Source organism: Pezoporus flaviventris, unplaced genomic scaffold, assembly GCF_033815535.1.
Source record: "Pezoporus flaviventris isolate CSIRO_AGI_PZ_B2104156 unplaced genomic scaffold, CSIRO_AGI_Pfla_v1 ptg000029l, whole genome shotgun sequence".
In the NCBI taxonomy this organism is placed as follows: domain Eukaryota; kingdom Metazoa; phylum Chordata; class Aves; order Psittaciformes; family Psittacidae; genus Pezoporus; species Pezoporus flaviventris.
In genome coordinates this window covers 12,507,162-12,517,774 of record NW_026892577.1, presented here as the reverse complement: position 1 = coordinate 12,517,774, position 10,613 = coordinate 12,507,162, and positions in this window count along the sequence as shown.

Below are 10,613 nucleotides of genomic sequence, written 5' to 3'. Positions count from 1 at the left end.
CTGGCTGGTTATTCTGTTACATATTGTTTTTCCCATCTCCAGCATTAGCTTGAGAGTCTTGAATAGCAGAGGTATTCCACTCCATTACATTATACATCTGCAACATAAAAGGCTCTGCAAGCAGGTCTTCAACAGACATTAATGTTTACTGTGATTTAAAAAAGGCAATAGATTTCTAGACCTTGTCATATGCTATAGTGGAAGGTATTTTTTTGTATGGTACAAAGTCCCAGGATGCTTCATGCAACTTCAAGGCTCTTGCACTTGATGTCTGAAATACTGTGCATATAGTGATATACTTGATCATCTCATTTCTGGCTTTTTTTTGCAGATTGCCAGATAATTGTGCAATACTAGCTCAGATTTCATGAAAAATACTGACTTCTGCTTCTAGGGGCAAAGCTACCTTTAGTAACACTAACAAAGTAAGCAATTCAGAGATGACCACTTGAACCTGCAGATAGAAGCACTAAACCCAGCAAGAGACACATCTGTTCATCTCCCATTTATTGAACTTCAAAGGGAAATACCGGCAATTAAGTAATATCTTTCTTTTACAGTTATTTCCTCAGAAACATTAGATAAGTGTATCCATTTTAACTCCCTTTAATTATATAAGAGTATGCATCTAACAAAATGCTTTTTTTGCTCTGAATAGCATATTGTATCTCCATAGTAACATATAAATAAAAGACCACTTAATTTAGGAAATTCTATTTTTAGTAAAATTATTATTTGTCATTTTCAGTTTTTCTTCTAAATGCATTAAAAAATATATTAAATTTTTTTTTGCCAAGATTTAGTTATTGTAAGAGCACATGTTGTGGTACAATCCAAATTACTGACAAGGTGTGTAAGATCAGGGAATAATGAAATAGAACCATCTCACACCCAAATTGGAAATCACTCTTTACTGTGAAGTATGCAAAATCTCAGGATAAAATACCTGTTGTTACTCAGTGCCATAAGTCAAAATCCCCTCATCTCTCCTGGATGCCAGGGCCACCTAAGTAACCATCTCAATTATCAAATAGCGGTTTTACATTTTTGCTGTGTTCTTTGCTTTTGTCTTGGCATGTCTGAGAAATTAAATCTTCCCATGATTAAGGAACTTTTATCCTTTACTTGTAATAGCATAGGTCTAATTGCTTTTATGCCAATGTTATCATTTATGCTTCGGTAAGTCTTTCCTTTCCCTTGTGTTACTACCCCCTCCAGCCTTGATTTATTTTCTCTAAACAAGCCAAGATCATTTTTTGTCAAACTTTACCTTTGAATGTTGTTACATATTGTCCATCTGTACCCTTCAGCTCAAACAATAAAACAGCTCTACCATCAAACTGGTTATCAGAATAGTTTTGGGTTTTAAATGCAGGTAACCAGAGCTGTTTATTGTGTTGCAGGTAAATTTTAAGCGCTGCCTGATTTATTTTATTTTTTTTTTTAGCTTGCCTGATATGTCTGAGCACAGTTTTACTTTTCCTCTTCCTTATTACATTAGTGACTCACAGAAATCCTCTGACTGACTGATTTTCAAATGTTTAACCCTAAATGCATACCTGTTGTTTTCCCTCCTAAATGCATGGCTCTGTTATACCTCCTTCGTTCAGTGAAAAAAATTTTTACTTACCATGGGTAGATATTCCTACATTCTGCCATTATTAATAATATTTGTTCTAAAGCCTGTTTCTGGAAGGTCAAAATCTCCCATAAAGGCAGTAAATCTTCCCTAATGCTAATATTTCTCTTTCTAATAACATCATGGAGATCTTTATCCAGCACAAATTAAACTCTAGGGGGCTAAAGCAGACATCCAACATTATCCAAACATTTTATGATCCTTCCTTATATTGTTTTTTACTCAGACTTAGGCATTTTATCATGTTATCTCCCCTCTTTTTTGGCTTAGCACGTTAGGAATATATAATAATCTTCCACTACCCTGCCTTTTATTTCTGTTTTGCCCAAACAATGTGTACTCTTCCTATTTATGTTGTACCCTAATATTATTATTCTAGCTCAGCTAGGTTACCCTAATTATATCTGGCTTGACACCTTGCACCGTAATTCAGTTTCCTCTCTTTTGTTGTTCAGATGATTTTAATTCCTATACTGACATTTCTATTGCATCTCGGTAGTCCTATATGATTTCATAGCTAGATTAGGGATATTTCATTCATGGCATTGCTCACCTGATTCACCAGTTTTTTCTCCTTCAAATTCCCCAAATGACTCTTTCCTTGCAGCATCTTCACTGACCTGTGCCACTGCCTGTGGCATACTGAGCAACAGTATGCGGTGGGTGGAGTTAAACAGACTAGAGAGCAAATATCCAGTCCCTTCCCATAGGAGAGGTTTGCAGGTGTGAAAGGACCTGAAGAGGAGAAGAAGAAAATATACTGAAATTTCAAGTTGGTAATTTTGAAAGGGGTTCACTTGCTTATGAGATAACTCATGTGAGGAGGGAGCTGGTGGCCGCCTCCTCTTACCTCCAGGTAATTCACATGATGAGGGTTTCCATGGTCTCTGGAATTGGTCTCCTTTCATCCCCTGCTGTATAGGAGCTGTGTTTTTAGGATGATGCAGGTTTGACACAGCATTGCCTTTGATGTTAGGAAGAACAGACTCAAGTGTTTCCCAAAATACTCCTAATACAATGATCAAATATTGATCGGTTAATAGAGGCATCTCTGGGAATACCAGGTTTTCAGAAATGAAACTGATGCCCATAAGCTGCATAATTTCATCGTAATGTGCTATCTTAAATTGTTGTCCATAGGGAAAATCTTGCACTGGCAGGAAAGTGGCAAAATGTGCAACAGCTTTACCCCTACATAGCATCCATATTTCTACATTTGAAGATGTGAGAAAGTTGTTATATTACTTACAGATGTTCCATCATCTATAGTTTTTGTTCGTTATTCTGTAGAACTCTGTGGCAGAAGTATCTTGAAATTCAAATGAAGAAATAAATTCTAAAAAAAATCCAAGGATCTGACATTGAAGTAGAATCTAAGGTTTTGGAGAAGAGGGATTTCTTAAAGGACTCGCATCTCAGGCAGAAAAAAAAGAACTACAGAGTCAGATGAAGGCAAACAGAGAAGTCACAGCTGACAGTAAAGATAAAAATGGTAGGATTTATCCTTTGTGCAAACAGTCAAGCAAGAAACATTGTTTTGGTAGGGAATGAATGGGACAAATCTGACCTTCGTTATTCCAGCTCCTCTGAACTATTAAATAGGGCAAGTACTGAAATAAGGATTAAAGCTATTTTTGCTACCACTGGAGCAGCAAAAAACGGTCTTAGTGGGGATTGAGATCAAGCCATAGGACTCTGTTAATTAAAATAGCCACTATTAAGATATTTACTGTCCCTAATAATCAGAGCTATGCAATTTGTACTACTGAGTAAACAAACCATGCTTTAGAAGTTCCCAATTGGCTATTACAGTCTAGTCTATCAGCTGTCATTTAGTTACAAAACCAATTTTCCATGTAGTTTATTTGCATAAACAACATCCTTTCAAAGAGCTTCATGGAAAAAGAAATCACATTAAACTAAATTAAAATTAGGTTAAAGTAATGTTAATAATCTGACAAGCTCCCCAAAGCCAAACTAGTCAAAATTTTTTTTAAATTCCATGCTGAGTTTTTTTGATGTGTTCACCTCTCTAGGCAGACTTATGCTGTGTTAAAAGAATGATCATTACTGCTTCTTGAATCCTGTTAATTATGCATGCGTGTGCAGGGTTATTTGTAATTGGTCCCTCTCCAGATATTCTCTCATCTCTCTCTGTTTTCATGAAAACTTAAAAGCTATCAGTGCCAACGATCATTTACTCATTAATCCTCTCTTTATCTATATATTTTAGGTGCCCTATACTGATGTGGTCTAGATTGGACAGATATTATCACATTGATTTTCTCTGAGTGGACAAGTTGGATCTGCCAACATTGTGTTATTGGGCCACCAACTTTTAACATATTAAAGTCATAGACAAGGTGCGATGAATTTTTAGTTTTAAGTACAGAACACTTTCCATAACTTACATATACAGCTCAATATATTAAATCTACCCAGATAAGATGAAGAATTTCAGGACTTTTCATAGCGTAAGAAGCCAGTGGGAGTCATATCGCAATACAGGTCTTCGATGAGTAAATACGATGGTTAGATTTGCTCTTTACAGTCTATTGTAACAGTTATAGTCTTCCCCTATCTTCATTAACCCTGCCTGTGTACCTTCATATCTTGTAACATGTACCATAGCTATCTTCTCAAGGCAGGAGCAATACTTCAGTCTTCTACTCATAAAAATTTATTTTAATTTTAAAAAATACAAGGTTATTCTCAATGTATTATCCCAGTATCTTGCATTTTACCCTTGTCATTGAAACATTGTTGTTTTCACTGAAGAAAATTCTGCCCCTGAGATATTAATCTGGCCAAAGATTTTAGGTTAGGCAGCACTGCAGGGAATCCCATTACAGCTGAAGCCACTAAAACATTGTTTTCCACTGAAAAATACTGAAGGGGTTGTAAAGTCTGCAGATTTCTTTAGAAACCTCTTTTAAAGTGCACCTAACCACCCTGCAGGACCGGGCAGAATTGTTACAAGCAAATTCTAGGTAATATTGGATCTCTTCTAGAAAATTTTCAAGCCACAGTGAGCTTTTAGCTTTTACATTTGTCAGATGAGGTTTACTGAAAAAGGAAAATGTTGAAGCTGCTGACTAAATAAATATAGGTAGATGCCCACGCACCTTTCTCCTGATGACACTGGTGCAATGGAAATTTGTCAGCGATGGCGGTGTTTGCAGGTATAGCGAAGAACAAGAAATGTTTTAAACTGCCATGAATGGCTTTACCTTTGGGGAAAGAGAGACTTCTGGGGTTTTTAGGATATCGTTTTTTTCACATGTTGTTCAGCATATGCTTATGCAACCCGAACCGGTCTTGTTATTTATATTTCACAGCATTTCAGGCCAGCATTTTCTTTTCTTCCCCAGAGCTTTAGCTGAGCTGCTCTTGCTCGACTGCCTCTGAGCCGGCGTCTGATTCCTGAGTGAATGTGCTTTCACACTGCTCAGATAAAGGGCTTTCACTGCAGTCGTGACTTGCATGGGGTTGGATATTATACCTTTCTTACGTCTAGACCTACAGAGGTGACGACATGCTGATTCATCTATGAATAATCAAAGCGAACTCTCAGTCTCAAAAATAGACTTTGCTCAGTTCTATTAACCCCAAGATGCCTGAACAATACTGAGATGTGAAAAAACCCAGAAGTGTCATAGTATGTGCTGTGTATGGGTGTACCTCTTGTCTTGCAAATATGATGAGACATAAAAATAGGGAGTGGAATAAGTTTTACGTAAAGACTGCACTCAAAACCTGGAGCTTATGAGTCTTTTTCTTAAGGACACAGCCAGTCCTGGCTCAGCTTCCAGCCTACAATTCTCAGTGCTGCTATTTTGACCAAAAGATATGCATTTAATTTTTTAGCATTAATTTCTCATTTAGACTACTTCACATGCATTAAAAACTTGAGAATTTTTTCTTCAATAAATTTTTTCTTTAATAAAGTCTACCCTTTTCCTTGAATAAATCTTCTTTACCGAAACCAGATGCTTGAGCACTGGCCAGTGAGGAGAGAGGGATACTAGGCACCTGCTCACTCTTATAGGGTAGTAGCTTATGGAAGGACACAGTATTTGGGCAACTTGGAGACAGCTACAGATCTATTTTTTCCCCATCAGGCTACTGTCCCAAGAGAATGAAGAGAGCTTGAATCAAAAGACATTTATTTCTGTAATGTTTTCTTTCAGGATCAACAACAGGGGATAAACTTTCACAATTTATCTGGAAGACTGATTTGTGCCTTTTGGCCAAAAAACTGCCTGAAGACATTTTTCCTCCTGTAATTCCCAAACAGTGTGTCTACGGATTGATGTGTATCCTTAGTTTCATGGAAAAAAAGTAGTATCAGGCAGCATCTGGAATTTACTGTTTATGAATTGGAAGATTTGATCAGTATTTGAGACAAAAAAAGTTAGATATTTGGGGTGTCTCATTAATTGTGTTATTAATTCTCAGATGATTTATCTCAAATTCCTCTAATAGTCAGCCAAAATGATTGTTGTGTTTCTATTTACTGATGGCTACATTTAGTTTTAGAGTTGAGAAAACCATCATATACTGTACTCTAATATAAAACTGAAAATTAGAGTGAATGTATTCTAAAGAACATTGAAATGAAGAACTGGCCTCTATTTTAAATACATGTTTCTGTAATAAATACATGTTTTTTTTTATAGGCCTTTTACACTGCTGATATTTTTGTTTGTTTTACAGTTCACAGACAGTGAAGTAAGGTGACCTTCCATCAGATAGAGTGCAAGGAAGCTTAGGGGTGGCCTTGGGCACTGGTATCAGCTGCACCTCAGTTTGGTAATCTTATTGTCTCTCTCGAAATTAGGTCATCTGAGAGCAAAGTTGTAGTTCTTGCTTATGGGGATATTATGTACCATATATTTCTACACACACAGATTTAAATGGAACTGTTCATATTTGAAGAATAGACTCAGATTAACAGAAGTCATTTTTTTTTACTAATGCCAGGAAAGTGCGTTGTTACTTTTGATGAAATAATATAGTATCTGGCTTATGCTGAGATTCCATGCAGTGCCTGTGTATCCTCCTTGCAGACATGAGAAAAATACAAAATCATTTGCTGACCCTCAGCTTTGCAGTTAAGAGCCATGTGACATATTCCATGAAAACTGGCACGTATAAAAGATCGCATTATTATATACAGCTGTTAAAGACCTAGAAAGTGAACAATGTGCTACTGACATATAAATAATACCTTCTGTGCACAGTTAAACATTGGTGGTTTTTTTTGCCAGATTTTAAGCTCTTTTGAGGCCAACTGGAACAGCTGAAATAGAACATTAAAAAAATGTTTTGATGCCGGGGCACAGATGGCAGTAGCCCAATGTGTCAAAATAAATGTTTCATTTTTGGTCTAATGTGGGAAAAATAGACCTTCTCAATTACTGCAATAATCACAGGTGCAATAAATGCACTCTGTAGCTAAGAAGAGCTATTTCAGAGGGCATTCAGAGAAATTTTATGTAGCCTGCTTCCAATAGCCTGAAAAGGTAAATTACCTTAGGCCAATCGCTTTCTGCTTTTGAAAGGGCTCTAACAGCCGCAATCAAGCCTGAAGCTTTAATCCTTTATTTGGCACCTGAATTTCACAAACGCAGGATGTCTCTCAGAAGAAGCAAGTTTGAGAAGGTGCTGTAGACAACAGATCTGTTAACTTTAAGTCAATGACACCTGTGTTTAGGAAATTCAGAATGGCTCCAACAGACTTCAGCACTTAAATGTTTGTCCAGATTATTGTAGAAAATTTTGGTGACAAGCATAACGAACGGAAGAGTCAGTCAAATGCAGGCAAATTGTTTTCATTGCGAACATCTGCTCAGACCTTACATGTCACTGGCATTGAAGGGCCACAACAAGCCGGGGGCAGGAGCCTGGAAACAACCATTAATGAGTCTCTTGACTGTTGCATTTGTAACTGAGAGAACAACATCTACATGTGGAAAGGGGGCAGTCCACCAAGGCCTGCGTCACCCCACTGAAATGATCAGTGCTCTGAGGAGAGACTTCAAAAAAACCAACAGATAACACAGTGTGGGAGAAGATACTGGCTAGTTAGGAGACAGCATTTAAAATGGTTTCAGCTGCCAATACTCAGCACTGCTTGGTTACAACCACAAAGGGTTTTGTCTGTAAGATGGAGGAAAGTGACAAAGAGTGAATGATAATCTTTATGCTACAGCGCAATGGCAAAACGAGTCATGTTCTCTTACCCAATATTTTACTTCCCATGTGAAAATTGAATCTGCTCCAGCTAGTGCAGTGGTAGTTCTCCCAGCCTGCATGGACAGTGAGAGGTGTTGGAGGGAGGAATGTAAAGCAAAGCAGACTTAAAACTCAGATCTGGAAGGCACCTCTCATTTTCCTGAGACTGTGACTTTCCAGGCCGCTGTACAGCTTGCCTTTGCCTTTGTACAGGTTTGTTTCTGGCTTTGTGTTTTGTCATCTGCAGTAAGATTGCTGTGTTTCTGTTGAAGAGGCTGGATTGTTTTTTTTCTCTGGGCACTGCAGCACAGAAGGCAATCTATAGTTTTTGGCTATAAGTGACCTCCAAGGATTGAAGAGCCTGAAAAAGCCTGTGAATACTATTGCAGTATTCATTGTCTTAATCTAAACAACCTAATTAATTTCATGCCTCTTTTTAATCTGCTTAAAATGTTCCAGGTACCTCAAAACATTACTTTTCTAGGGAAAAAATAAAATAATAATTAAAACAAAAGGGCCGAGCCCACTTATTTTTTAAATAACACTAGGATGAGGTGCTCAGTGTGGATTTCATATGGGTGACCCAAGAGAGAGGAGTAAGAAGGGGAGATATGGTGCACACAAGAGGTAAATAGCAACATCATGAATCTATAGTCTGAATTTTAGGCTTTTAAAAGGTTTTTCATGAGCATAAACCCAGGATGATAACCAAAACTCTGAACCACAAAGATGTTTCAAGGAGAGAAACAGATGTATGGGAACATCTGTGAAGTTGACTTCCTACATTCAACAGGCCAGCATGAGAACTGACCAAAAGCAGGAAGAGTCCCTTATGTCTGTGCAAAAGAGATTCTCCAGAGAGGCCACAAACGTCAAAGTGCTTCAACTTCAGATTGTTGTGATGGCTGGCATGCAGCTGCAGCCACAGAATCAATTCTGCCTATGTCTACAGTTTGCTTTAATTCCACATGGATAAATTAGGGCCAGCAAGAAATGAAGCAGCAATGACTGGTAGATGACCCAGATAAACTAGGCCAATAAGATTTCTAGAGAGATGTTAGAGCCATAAAATTTGCTAGAGGCATAGAGAACTTGTGCAGCAAATTAATTGTCAATATCCTTTAAGTTATTATAGACAATTCTAAAGTAAAGGTTGAGCAATACAACCTCTCTTATGTATGAAAAACACAGCATTCACTCACTCAAGAAAATTACAGCACTTATTCTGAGTACAGAATTCAATTTCCAAGGATTAATAAGTAAACACCTTAATTAATGTATGAGTTTAAAGTAATTTAAATAAGTCCTTTAAGATATTTAACATCTTTTTCAGTCTTTTATTTGTCCTGAATGATCTTCAGAATAATAATTATGCAAGCATTTCATATTTGCAATCTTCTACACCAGCCACAGTCAAAAGAGTGGTTATAATTAAATTAAATTATTAATGATTTCTGACTCTAATTCTTACAACTAGATAGACTGCAGTCTGACTCATTTAACTCTTAACTGGGGAAATGCATAAATATCTTATGATTTAGGGGGGAATTTCTCTTTGTAAACTGAATAACTCCTATAATTTGAATTTGAACCATGTGGCTTCAATCCTCTAGAAATACCACGGAGTAGTATTTTTTGCTTATAGATCAATTTCTATGGAAGAGAATTTTGTTAAAAGGAATTTAAAGTAGTTAATGCATATCAGGAGCATATAAAAGATCTAATTTTGTCCAGCCTGTGCAAAATTGTGTTAAAAATATCACTATTAGTAATCTCATGCTTCTTTCAGACTAGTTTTACAAGTGGTAACTTCCTGTACATCTGGGCAGATACTTACAATGCAAGTGAAAGAATAATTATGGCCACTGGAAAAGCTTCTGATGTTTTAAATGATTCATCCCTTTTGTAAACAGTTGGGATACCTGTAACACTCAGAAAATCATAGGCTCCATTTAAAACTGGTAGGAAATACTTTAAACACCAGTAATACTTTAGGTTAGAAGACATATTTTGAAAAAAGGGGCTGCTTGCTCAGAAGACAGGAAGGCAGTAACAAGCACTAAGATGCTATTTCTCTAATATTCTCCACAGTTCATTTATATCTGTGGGCAAGTGTGTATATATACATATATATATACATACATACAAATAATATACATCTGTACATGCATACATGTATATATTTTAGAGTCCTAAGTGCTAGTGAAAGAAAAAAAACCCTCTCTGCTTAGAACAGTCTTTTCAGGTTAGCTTCATCCTCTGGCGAGTGACAACAGTGAGGCTCTTTCCAGAAAGGGCTCACGTCAGGAAGAGACCATCTGGACACTGTCTGAGCCACACAGAGCAAAGTGTGAGAGGGAGAATAAAAAGCAAGAAATAGCAGGAAACTTCTTGGGCAACACGGAGGTGGAAAATGAAGAAGTGCCATACAAGAGAAATGAGAAGTGATACTTCCTGGTAGATTTGCACAAGAGTGGTGCTTTTGGGGAATGTCAGCAGAGGATGTTCTCAGATTGGCTGTGGTGTTTGTGTTTCAGTATTCATAAACAATCAGTTACTGGCAAATAAAATAATTACTGTGAGAAAGAGCAGAAACCATTCCAGTCACTTTGCCTGGGGTCTACAGTCAGAACAACCGTTCCCATATGTGGGTGTTTCACAACAAATAATATAGAAAACCAAGCAGAAGCATTTTCAGAAAGGAAGAATAAATAGGAGGACACTGTGGATGCCTGGC